The 12,646-nt window shown below is 37.2% G+C and overlaps 1 protein-coding gene across 1 annotated transcript in view; it reads right to left on the bottom strand.

Annotated features, from left to right (window-relative positions):
* Window positions 1-12,646, bottom strand: part of LOC123673717 (vitamin D3 receptor-like) — a 307,940-nt gene that overhangs the window by 46,315 nt on the left and 248,979 nt on the right. The window lies entirely within an intron of this gene.

Raw genomic sequence — 12,646 nt, 5'->3', positions numbered from 1 at the left:
TAGAAATTTTTCTGTTTTGTGATAGTCTGACATACATATTTTTTATTCTGGCTTTAATTTTGTAAAAGATATTATTATATCCATAAGTGAAATTATCTTAATTCTATTTACAACTAGATTCAATATTCAACTATGTAGTGGCAAAGAGGACAGGGGAAATAAAAATCCTTATTGAGATGCCGACGTTTCGACTTTTATTTCTGGTCTTTTTCAAGGCTAGATAAACATTCTGAGAATTCCTCTGAAAACTAATATCAACTGAAAAAATAAAAATGTGGAAATATTTAATGATTGAGTAAAATAGATATTGTTGTGTGGGTACTTGATTCAAAAACTCATTGAAAAAATAATTATAAAAAAGAATCAAATTATCACATAACTGCAAGTCTGCGAACAAGATTCAGACAACAGAAAACAAGACGAAATAAAATGAATACTTTTCAGTCTCAATAAAATATTTTCAATAACATTCTATTTGTGACGGTATTCGTTATATACCAGGGTTTTCATTCTAACCCAGTCATATACTTGGTGAATGCTTGGAAATGGAATCCGAACATTCATGTAGGGTTTTTAAATCGTTGTCTAGGGGTTTATATAAAAAGGCCGCCAGAACTTAACTATGGTTCATTTACACTATGTACAATTCACCTTCAATTGAATGTACAGCCACTGAACTTTCTTCTATCGAAGTTATTTTATTCCGCCTAATTCTTAATCGTCTAATTGTCTGATTATTCGAGTAGATCCGCCTATATCTAACGTCGAATTATCTAACTAGCTGCGTCTAATATATTTTACGTCGAATCATATGCGTCTATCACGTCGAATTCTTTAACCTTTTCCGTCTAATCTCTAACGTCGAATACCACCCTCGTTCGTATGTGTCCCAGTCTCAGTCTTAAGTCTCAAGTACCTCTTCCCCTTACGTCTCCCTATATCGATAAAAACTGCATGGTCCACCGTTTTAGGATCGATCACGTAGTTTTCGTATAGTCAAGTCAGTAGCGTATCATTCAGTTGGGTGTTAAGAATTCGGATCCCACACTCGGCCATCCTACTAAGAATCCGACTCGGATTCATACTGTATCCAAAGCTTTATATACTCTGAACAAGTTGATGTCCGAATGGGTCCTTCGTGGTTTCCTATCTTAACTACGTCATATCTGTCATTTCTCTTCACTTTGACCACTTCATATGGTCCTAAAAATTTCTTATGCACTTTTAATCCTGCACCGAATTCAGTTCTTCTAATCGAAACTAGGTCACCTTCTTTGAAAAATACGACTTTAGTCCTTTTTCCGTTATAATTTTTCCGATTTTTATTTCCGACATTCATTAAGTGCTGCTTATGAAATTTTTCTCCCAAAATTTCTATGGCTTCGTCAAACTGTTTCTTTACTTCTTTTTCTATATGTTCTGCTTACAAAATATCTTCTTTTTTTCTCATCTTAATTCTTCGAGCTAGTTTCACTCTCTCTAACAATCCATTTTCTTTAAGTGGTCTTTCTTCTTGTTCCTTTTCCAGTTGCGACAATCTTCTAGGTTTTAGGTATACCGGTTCTGCATCTTTATGTATTATTTCTACTTTAATTTTAGTAGACATCTTCTTTTTGGCTCAACATCTCCAATAATTTTTCCATTTACTTTCTGTGTTCTTCATCGTCTATGTGCTTCGAATGAATCACGTCGTATACTTTGATACTCATCAAGAATTTTTCTCCTATTTTGTGTACAACTATTCCTTCTTCTTTTATGTGTACTTCCGCTTGTTTCAATAAATTATTTCCGACTATAACTTGGAAATCCATTGCCTGTTTAGGTAAAATATAAAACAACATATCAAATTCTTCGCCGTCTATTTCAACCTTTTTTCTGATTGAACCTAATATTTTGACTCGATTTTATCCTATTCCTCTAAGATCTTATCCTTCGAAAGCAAATCGTCACTGAAATATAATTCGTACACGTCCTGTCTAATGGCGCTTATATCACTGCCGGTATCAAATAATGCAGATAATTTGATTTCGTCAGGAGTCAATTTAATTGCATTTCGCGGTATTATATTCATGGTGTTAACATTAGTAAAAGTATGAGTTTGTTGTGAAATTTTGTCAGGACAGTTCGATGATAAATAACCAAATTTCTTACAACTAAAACATTTCACGCCTTTACTTTTGTCTGGACAGTCTTTCGATTTATGACCGTGGCTTCCACAATTATAACAAAGTTCTTGCTTATACCTTCTATTTTGATAACTGGTTTCATCTCTATATTCCTTCTTAAATTCATTTCTTTCCTCATGTCTCATATCGTCTCCTTTCGTCTTGAGAGGTTTGATACCTCGTACAGGTTGTTTCTTGGAAATAGTTTCATACAGTTGCACTCTTTCCTTGAATTCTGGAAAGTTTCTGGCACCATATAATATAATTTTATTTGATGATTCGTCTTGTATCCCATCAATAATGTATTTAATGATAACGTCATCTTCTATATTAGCTGGACTAGCTATTTCCCTCATGATCAATACATATTCTTGAACATTTTCATCATATTTCTTCTTTCCAAACATCAACATTTTATGAATTTGTGCACTATTTACATTGACTTCAAACTCTTGAATCTATCTTCTCTTCACAAAACTCCACCTTTTTGTGACTGAATAAATAGTTTAGCGAGACCTTTCAAAGATTTCTTTGCAAATATCAACTTTTGCAAGTCATTCCATCCCGTCACTTCTGCAATTTCTTCGAAATCCTCGATCCATCTTTATATTGGATAATCGTCTTTTCCGTCAAACGACTTGATACTATCTTCCACGTCTCGAAAAGTCAATGAAAAACTCTGTTTTTTCATAATTTTCCGTCTATTGAATTTGTCATGTCTTGAAGAATATTTTTCGACGTCACTGTTTTCATTCTCGTCGTCAGTGTTTTCCGTCTCGTCGTCATTTTCGTCATCTCTCTCCGATTCATCATTTTGTTCAAAGCCATATTCGAATTTTATTAAGAATGAGCATATACGATCAATAATTACGTCATCAGTTCCACTATAATCCAAGCCAAGCATATTGGAAACGGTTATCAGGTCTGGGAGTCTAAGTTGTTTATAAACGTCTCGCACTTTTGTCAAGTGTTCGTCTGAGTTTTTGTCCCACCCAAAACCAGAAAATTTACGTAGCGCTCTACGGACCTTACGCGGTTCGCCTTCATCGCCGTAACAAATAAAATTCAATGCTTTGACAGCAGATAATTTAGCATTGGATATTTGATTTTCAATTATTGTTATATCACCCAAAGTTGACATTTTTAATAAAAAATACTAAATCAATATTCAATGAAAAACTGAAAATTCAAATGAACGAAAACCGCCAAATTAAAACAGAAAACACTAAAATCAATACCAATTCGATTATGCTATCTCAACTTGAAATTATCAAAAAATTCGATTTAATATGAACGTTAAATGGCTGTATATTCTCACAAAATAAATCAAATCAATAATTACAAATATCGACAATGTTTAAATGCAATTTCAACAAAAACATTAAAAAAAAAACAAATATAAAGTCTCTTCTCAGGTCGTCTTCTTCAACAAGCCTCACAAAATGGAAATTGGAAAGATAAACGTCCTACCTTGATGTTGGCGAAAACGATAGCTCTTAAGCTGAGAGATAAAGTGGACTGTATTTGAAAAGCGATGGTATCAGAAGTCTTACTTGGATGGTGTAGTTCCAAATATTCAAATTAGTTAAATTTGAGTTAGAGAAAAAAAAACAAAAAAAAACAAAGAATTTGATCGTTGATCGCAGATGCGCAAAGAGAGAAAATCACTTCATACAAAATAAGAAATTCAGCAAAAAAAAAAAACAAAAAAAAAATAACATATTTGATGCAACTATTTCTAAGATGGCTCACTGGGAAGTGGGCAAAGTTTTACAAGCGGGCGCTTTAGTAAACCTGTAGAGGTTTTAATGGTGGCGACGCGAGCAACTTTATCGTCACCAGGGTGCAAATCAAGGATTCTTCCTAAATTCCATTTGCCTGGTGGAAAATTATCGTCTTTTATTAAGACCATTGTGCCAATTTTAGGGGGTGAAAGTGGGTCTAGCCACTTGGAACGCTGTTGAAGCGTATGTAAATACTCTTGACGCCAACGACGCCAAAAATCTTGATGAATGCGTTGTAGAAGTTGCCATCTCGATAAACGGTTTATAGGTATTTCAGAAAACTTTGGAGTGGGAACTGCAGATGGCGGTTCCATCATGAGAAAGTGTCCGGGCGTCAAAATATCAACACTTTCAATGTCTGAGGACAGCGGTGTCAGCGGACGCGAATTCAAACTGGATTCGACCAACGTCAAAATGGTGTTGAATTCTTCGTACGAAAGCACTTGATCGCCAATTACTTTCGTTAAATGGAGTTTCACGGATTTGATACCTGCCTCTGCTAGTCCGTTGAAATGGGGACCAGAGGGTGGTGAAAACTTAAAATTGATGAATTCTTGTTGAGCTGCAGTTTGCATCAGCTTTAATTGTTCACTCGCTCCGACGAAGTTAGTGGCGTTGTCACAAAAAATTGTCTGAATTCTTCCTCTTCTTGCAATGAAACGCTGCAAGGCAGAAAGAAACGTCTCCGACGATAGATCGCTAGCCAGCTCTAAATGCACAGCGTTTGTAACAAGGCATACAAAAACACATATATAAGCTTTGCAAGCTTTGACGCCACGATGACGGGTCAAAGTTATGTAATAAGGACCTCCGAAATCAACTGCAGAATTAAGAAATGGTTTAGCTTGCGTAACTCGATTTTCAGGTAGTGAAGCCATAGGGGGTTGATAAGGTTTAGGAGCAATTTTCCAGCAACGAACGCATTTTGAAATTACTGAATTGATGGCGCGTTTGCTAGCTAGAATCCAGAATTTTTGTGAGATCAAGTATTGGGTGGTGCGGCACCTAGCATGCAAATAGACTTTATGGTAATGATCTATGATCAAAAAAGTTAAGCGGCTCTGACGCGGTAGGAGCATCGGAAACTTCGCGTCATGTGGCAGATGAGCGTGTTTGATTCGTCCTACCACTCGTAAAACTCCCTCAGAATCAATGAATGCGTGCAATTTTCGAAAAGGAAACGAAAACCTTTTGCCTTCATATTCCTGAGCAAAGTACTTATGTTGGGTGAACTTGACAAGCAACAAAAGAGCGGAATACATCTCACTGGATGACAGACTATCAATAAATTTGACGGTCCGATTCCTTACATTATTTATAAATCGCAAAACATACGTTGTAACACGTAACAAGGTATTGAATGACGAGAATCTTTCTAGCAAATTGTCAACTAAATTTTCATCATTGGGAACGCTTAACAGAACTAATTTACGCTGCTCCTCCACTGGATATGAAAAGGAAGAGGTCGGAATGAAACTTGATATCTCGCGTTCTTGCAACAGTGGTGGACCGGTAAACCACCAACTTACAGAGAGAAGACGAGAAGGTAGTACACCTCGGGAAGCGATGTCTGCGGGATTATTTTCTGTATTAATATAATACCATGAAGTTTGTGGTAAATTTGTTTGTACAAACAAAACACGATTGGCCACGAACGGTTTCCAACGAGTAGATTCGCCGTTTAGCCAATGAAGCACGATTTGCGAATCTGACCAAGAGACCACTTTCTTTATATGTATGGTTGGTTCCAAAATTTTGACAGTATATTTCATCAATTTGCTCAATAAGACGGCAGCGCAAAGTTCGAGGCGAGGAATAGTTATTTTCTTTAAAGGCGCAAGTTTAGATTTTGCACATAAAAAATGAGTAGAAATCGAAAAATCATTCAGCGCCCTCAAATAAATGACGCATGCGTATCCCTTCTCACTAGCGTCACAAAACCCATGGATCTCGTAACCGGAGATCTCAGTTGGAATAATAAGGCGTGGAATTTTCAACTCGGAGAGTAACGGTAGTTCTGATTTATATTGTCGCCAGACACGAATAATGTCAGGGGGCGGCGTTTCATCCCAATCAATTTTTGATATCCAAGGTTGTTGGATTAGGTTTTTTGCAAGAAAAATCGTAGGTGCAACAAATCCGAGGGGATCATACACTTTTGCTAACTCAGAGAGCATAATCCTTTTCATACATGATGAGTCATCAATGGGTTTGCAGAAAAAACTAAAGTAATCACTGCTGGGATTCCAATTCAATCCCAAAACTTTTAATGAAAATGGTTGTGACCCATTGTCGAATGATAGTGAGTCAACAGACAAATGCGATGCTGGTAAATCATTCAGAAGTGATGGTTCATTACTACAAAACTTACGCAATAGAAACCCAGCTTTCTCTAACAAAGAAATTAAATCATCGCGCAGTATGCGAGCGTCTTCAATGGTGGGTGCACTAAATATAAAATCATCGATATAGGAATTATTTGAAATAATTTCGGCGGCATGTGGATGATTCGATCTTTCATCTTCTGCGAGTTTGCGCAAAACGCGAAGTGCTAAATATGGGCTCGATCGTAGTCCATAAGTGACGGTTTTCAAACGAAAGTCTTGTACTTCATCATTCGGTGAAAAGCGAAAGAGAATTCTCTGAAAATCACAATGACCAGAGTCCACCCAAATCATACGATACATTTGGCGTATATCACAGCATATAACAAATGGAAAAAGACGAAAACTAGTTATTATTTTGGAAATATCGGGTTGCAATTTTGGACCTGTCATTAGATGATCGTTAAGGGTTTTTTGAGAGTTAAATTTATAAGATCCGTTAAAAACAACTCGCAATTTGGTTGAGATGCTTTTAGGTTTTAGTACGCAATGATGAACTAAATAGTACGAATTCGACCGTATTTCATCGGCAGGAATAACTTCCATATGGTGTGATTTAAGATAATCCATCATAAATTCTTTGTATTGTATATGCAACTGCGGATTCTTTAATAGACGACGTTCAAGAGAGTAAAATCGAGATAAAGCGAAATCACGCATATTCATGAACTGTGGCGTTGAATTATCAAAGAAAGGCAAAGAGACAACAAATTTTCCGTCATCGGCGCGAGATACCGTTTCAAGAAAATGTCTTTCACAATCAACTTCTTCCTGACTAAAATGTTCGACCTCGGGGACATTTTCCGCTTCCCAAAATTTTTGTATGTCACAGTCGTGCACATTTTCGAGTGAATTTATGAAAAAAGATGAAACAGGACGCGGAAAACTATTATTGGTTTTACCAAGTAAAATATAACCGAATACAGTATTTATAGCCACGGGTTGATTATCATTAGCGGTAATGCAGTCCGACAAAATAATTCGAGAAAAGACTTCTGCTCCCAGGAGCAAATCTATGGCACCGGGACGATGAAATGATGGATCAGCTAGGGGTAAATTACGAATATGATTCCATGAATTAGTACAAACTGGATGTACAGGTAAATTTTCACAAATTTTATCAGTAACTACAGCATCAGTAAATAAAATCGGATTATTTGACATTACTGGTTTCAATGATAGTGACACTGATCCACCACTCAATCTGACCTCAACAGAATTAGGAACTTTACGCAAGTTCAGACGTCTTACTGCCTTTTCCGTGATGAAACAAGTCATACTACCCGAATCTATTAAACATCTAAGAGATTGTTAAGCACCGCGGCCATCACAAACATCAACATAAGCAGTAGACAAAAGAACATGACTGGGAAGTGCCATGACTCCAGCACCAACGAAGGTCGAATCATTATCAGGGCGATTTGAGTTAGTTTGCGATCGAAATGATTCTTGATCATTTGACATAGCGGATATTGCAGATGGTGAAGAACTTAAAGCATTAGCAGAGCGAAGTTTAGTGTTATCATGGAGAAGCGTGTGATGAAATTTTGACTTACATACTTTACATGTATGGCAGGATCTGCAAGATCGTAAATCATGAGCGGAACTTAAACAATTGAAACATAGCTTGTTTTCTTTACAAAAATGATAGCGATCAGAAACAGGCTTATTAGCGAACGTAGAGCAAGTATAGAGCGAATGATTTGCTTGGCAAAAAATACAAGTAGCGGCGGGCGATTTATTGACAAACAATGCAGTAGTACGAGATGAAGCGGGACGTATAAATGAAGCAGATTTTCGCATTGTATTTGGTTTATCATTAATTGTTGGCGGAGTTGAAGATCCCAGCGTTTCTAAAACAAGACAATGTCTATTAATGAAATCAATTACTTCACTGAATGCTGGAACTTCGGTGGATTGATGCTCCATTTCAAAACGTGTAAGCGTATTTTTGTCAAGGCGTTTTATAATCATCATGACTAAAATAAAATCCCAAGAGTCAGTTGGAAATTTGAGGTTGTTTAAAGCAGCAACGTTTTCAGTGAAGGTATCTATCAATTTCCTATAAGATTCCGCAGAAGGAACTGTGGTCTTAGGAGCGTTCTCTATTTCGGTCCACAGACTCTGAGATTGTAAGCGGCGATTGGAAAAACGTTCAACAATACTTTTATAGGCGATGACGTAATTAGGCGATGTTAAAGGTAACGTTTTAACTAAAGAAAGTGCAGAGCCCTGAACAGAACTAACCAAGTAAGTGAATTTTTCTATTGGAGTTAAGGATGGATTGTTGTGCACAAGTGCATCAAACTGATCTCGAAAAGATGTGAAATCTTTGTAATCACCACTGAATTTCATTAATGATATTTTAGGCAGTCGAACATTTCCATGATTAGAGGGTGGACCTAACATTGTACTATTATGACTTGGTCCTGATGGCGAACTTACGTATTCGTCAAATAATTCGGTAAAGCATGTTTTCACATCGTAGTAATCAGAAAGAAAACTCTCTCGAATCAAATTTTCCGGTTTCAAATCGGACTCAGGATCAGTCAAAAGCGCGGAAATTACCTTGTTGTGTTGATCAAAAAATTCATCGTGAATCGTCTGTATATCTTGATAGCGCACCTTGAATGAGACGTGTTGAGTTCTATCAGTTTTAGCCTTCTGGGCTAGAATATGAAGCGCCTTCATATCGGTGATCGAATTATTTCGAAATGTTTTGGATTTCTTTAATTTATCCATCGCGCTCTGTTATTCAGACGAATTACCGTGAAATCAGCTGATCGGAAAAATAAAAGGTCAATGAACTCTTGCAGCTGACTTCTATGCAACAGACATGCGTTAATGCGCGAGATGAATTTTCAGGTTCAAGGTCACACTGTTTTGAAATGCTGAAGAACTTATTAATATGGCGGAGCAGATGTTCGATTTCAATTACTGCACTTGTATTGAGAAAAGGATAAACTGAAATATATATCACTTAGAAATATAATAATTGCATCAAATAAATTGAAAATATGACGAGCTTCTATTGAAAGCGGTTACTGTTCGACCATTGACGACGATTGATTGGCGATCTTTACGCATATGCGATCAATTTGAAACAAATGAAAATTTTGAATTTTAATTATATGGCTTATATGCGGCTACAGAAGGATCAAAATGTTGGCGAAAACGATAGCTCTTAAGCTGAGAGATAAAGTGGACTGTATTTGAAAAGCGATGGTATCAGAAGTCTTACTTGGATGGTGTAGTTCCAAATATTCAAGGGCGATAGAGGGTGATTTGATTCTTCCTCAAGTCTATAGTAACTCAGAGTTGAAGTCCTATTGTGCACAGCAGCACAGCACTTTCACAAAATTAGCGAAATTACAAAAGTAAAGCAGAAGCGGAAACAAAAGCAGAAAAATATAAGCGGCGATACATGTATATTATAGCGATTGTCTTTCATGATTGACTAATTGTCTTTTTGATGAGGGGGGGATAACGAACTAGATTCCTGATACCATATGATTTAATGCGTATTATGAAAATCTAGGTTTGTTTCTCCAACACTTGAAAGTCTGCATACAATTTTACCATTCATCCTCTGATTACTGCGGAAAATTGATCTCGTTTCGGTCCTTTCGTCTACTGGATCGAAACACTCTCGTCTACACCTCTGGTACTGGCTTCTTCCGTATTCCCAATCGTTGATTGACTCTCTGGCAATTTTTCCTCTTCGCAAATTCTGGACACATGAATTCACTTCTACGTAGATATTGATGTCTTTCCCAAATAATTCTTCAAAATGTGTGGTTTCTTCTTCTATCTCGGATGATGTAGGGGTTTTTCACTTTTATCCCGTCGATGTAGAGGTTTTTTTTCTTCTATCCCGGACGATGTACGGGTTTTTTCACTTTTATTCCGGACGATGTGAGGATTTTTCGCTTTTATCCCGGACGAGCCCCCAAAATGTAGGGTTTTTATATCGTTGTCTAGGGGTTTATATAAAAAGGCCGCCGGAACTTAACTATTGTTTATTCACACTATGGGGTGGGCAAATAAGCGAGGTAAGCGGCTATATATCAGGAACCACTCATCGTAGAGACTTGCGGTAAAAAATTTTACCACTAAAGTAAACAAAAAAAAACACTGGAAATTATTTTGAAGTTCATACCTCCACAAAAAAACACTGGAAATTATTTTGAAGTTCATACCTCCACCGCTAGGGGGCGTAATAGCTATCGTCGAGTAGAAAAATGCATTTTACTCGAACAATTTTCATATTAAGTTGGAAAAAAAATATCATCACTGTAAACCTTGGGAAATTCTCTATCTGTTTGAATTGTCACTTTCGATTTTGTGACATCAAATAAGGGTGGGGGAAATATAGAAATCTGACTGATTGAAATGTCTGTAACTTCAGTTTGGCTCAACATTTTTGAGCAAATTAGATCTTATTTGAAAGACAACATCTTGTTGATTAAGAAAAAAATATACTCATGATGAATTTGATTCAGCTGCTTCCGATAGGGAGCGCTAAGTCAGAAGTTCATTGTTCTGTTCCTTTTTCTCTGAAATTTCAAATGTAATGATAGGATTTTCTTAACAGAAACAAAAATTTAATTGAATTTGCATGAAAAAACTTGAAGGTCGCAAAGCGATAATTTCAGGCGTTCTGAAGTTATGGCCGAAAGAAGATATTCTTCAACTGATGCACTGCGAAAAACCAAATTGAGTCTTCAAGTTCTAACAGAAACAGAAATCCCATCAAATTTGTATGAAAAAACCAAAAGGTCGCAAAGCGATAGCTTCAGGCGTTCTGGAGTTATGGCCGAAAGAAGACACAATTTAGTTTTTCAGTGCATCAGTTGAAGAATATCTTTTTTCGTCCATAACTAGAGAACCCCTGAAGCTATCGCTTTGCGACCTTCTGGTTTTTTCATACAAATTTGATGAGATTTCTGTTTCTGTTAGAACTTGAAGACTCAATTTGGTTTTTCGCAGTGTATCAGTTGAAGAATATCTTCTTTCGGCCATAACTTCAGAACGCCTGAAATGATCGCTTTGCGACCTTCAAGTTTTTTCATGCAAATTCAATGAAATTTTTGTTTCTGTGAAGAAAATCCTATCATTACATTTGAAATTTCAGAGAAAAATGAACAAAACAATGAACTTCTGACTCAGCGCTCCCTATCGGAAGCAGCTGAATCAAATTCATCATGACTATATTTTTTCCTCAATCAACAAGATGTTGTCTCTCAAATAAGATTTAATTTGCTCAAAAATGTTGAGCCAAACTGAAGTTACAGACATTTCAATCAGTCAGATTTCTATCTTTCCCCCACCCTTATTTGATGTCGCAAAATCGAAAGTGACAATTCAAACAGATAGAGAATTTTCCAAGGTTTACAGTGATGATATTTTTTTTTCAACTTAATATGAAAATTTTTCGAGTAAAATGCATTTTTCTACTCGACGATAGCTATTACGCCCTCTAGCGGTGGAGGTATGAACTTCAAAATAATTTCCAGTGTTTTCTTTTGTTTACTTTAGTGGTAAAATTTTTTACCGCAAGTCTCTACGATGAGTGGATCCTGAGATATAGCCGCTTACCTCGCTTATTTGCCCACCCTGTACAATCCAACTTCAATTGAATGTACAAATAATAATAATAATAATAATAGGGTAGCGGTAGGTGAATCTCTAGCGATTCACCTATCAGGAGAGTTGAATCGACTCCTGCCCACCGCAGATTCCAGGAGCTCTCTGACCCGGGAAGCTGAAACCTGTCGAAGGGTCCCTGTCCAGGGTAACGGACGAAGCCGTGTGGAAAGCAGCTCAAGAATTCTCCCACCGTAGCTCTGCGGATCGTAAAAAGCGATCAAAGGCCGTCTCCCCCACGACACGGAGGAACCCATGAATGATGGTGAATTTAAGGAATAGGAATATAGAGCCGCTGCCTGAGGTTCGTCAGGGCGTGTCTGGAGCCGGCGCTGGACATGACAGTATGCGGGACGTCGGTGACAGAGTGCTAAGGAGACGGGCGTCTGTCGAACAAAATGCTACGCCTCCACAATCTCAACATTCTAGGAGAAGAATAACACGAGTTTCTCCGACCGCTGAAGGTGCTGCGCAGGATCCCCAACCAGCACTCACCCAAGCAGGTCTACCAAGAAGACGCATGAAATGGACAAGTTCGATAAATGAAACGATCATGCGCATATATTATGAAGTGACTAATATGGAAGAAGATAAAATAGGCTACCACCAAAAATTATTTGCAGAATTCCACAGTAACTATCCCGAACTTCAAGTTTCTGAGCAAAGA

This window comes from Harmonia axyridis, chromosome 2, assembly GCF_914767665.1.
Source record: "Harmonia axyridis chromosome 2, icHarAxyr1.1, whole genome shotgun sequence".
NCBI lineage: Eukaryota > Metazoa > Arthropoda > Insecta > Coleoptera > Coccinellidae > Harmonia > Harmonia axyridis.
Note: the sequence above shows the minus strand (reverse complement) of the source record. Positions and strands in the feature narration are given on the sequence as shown.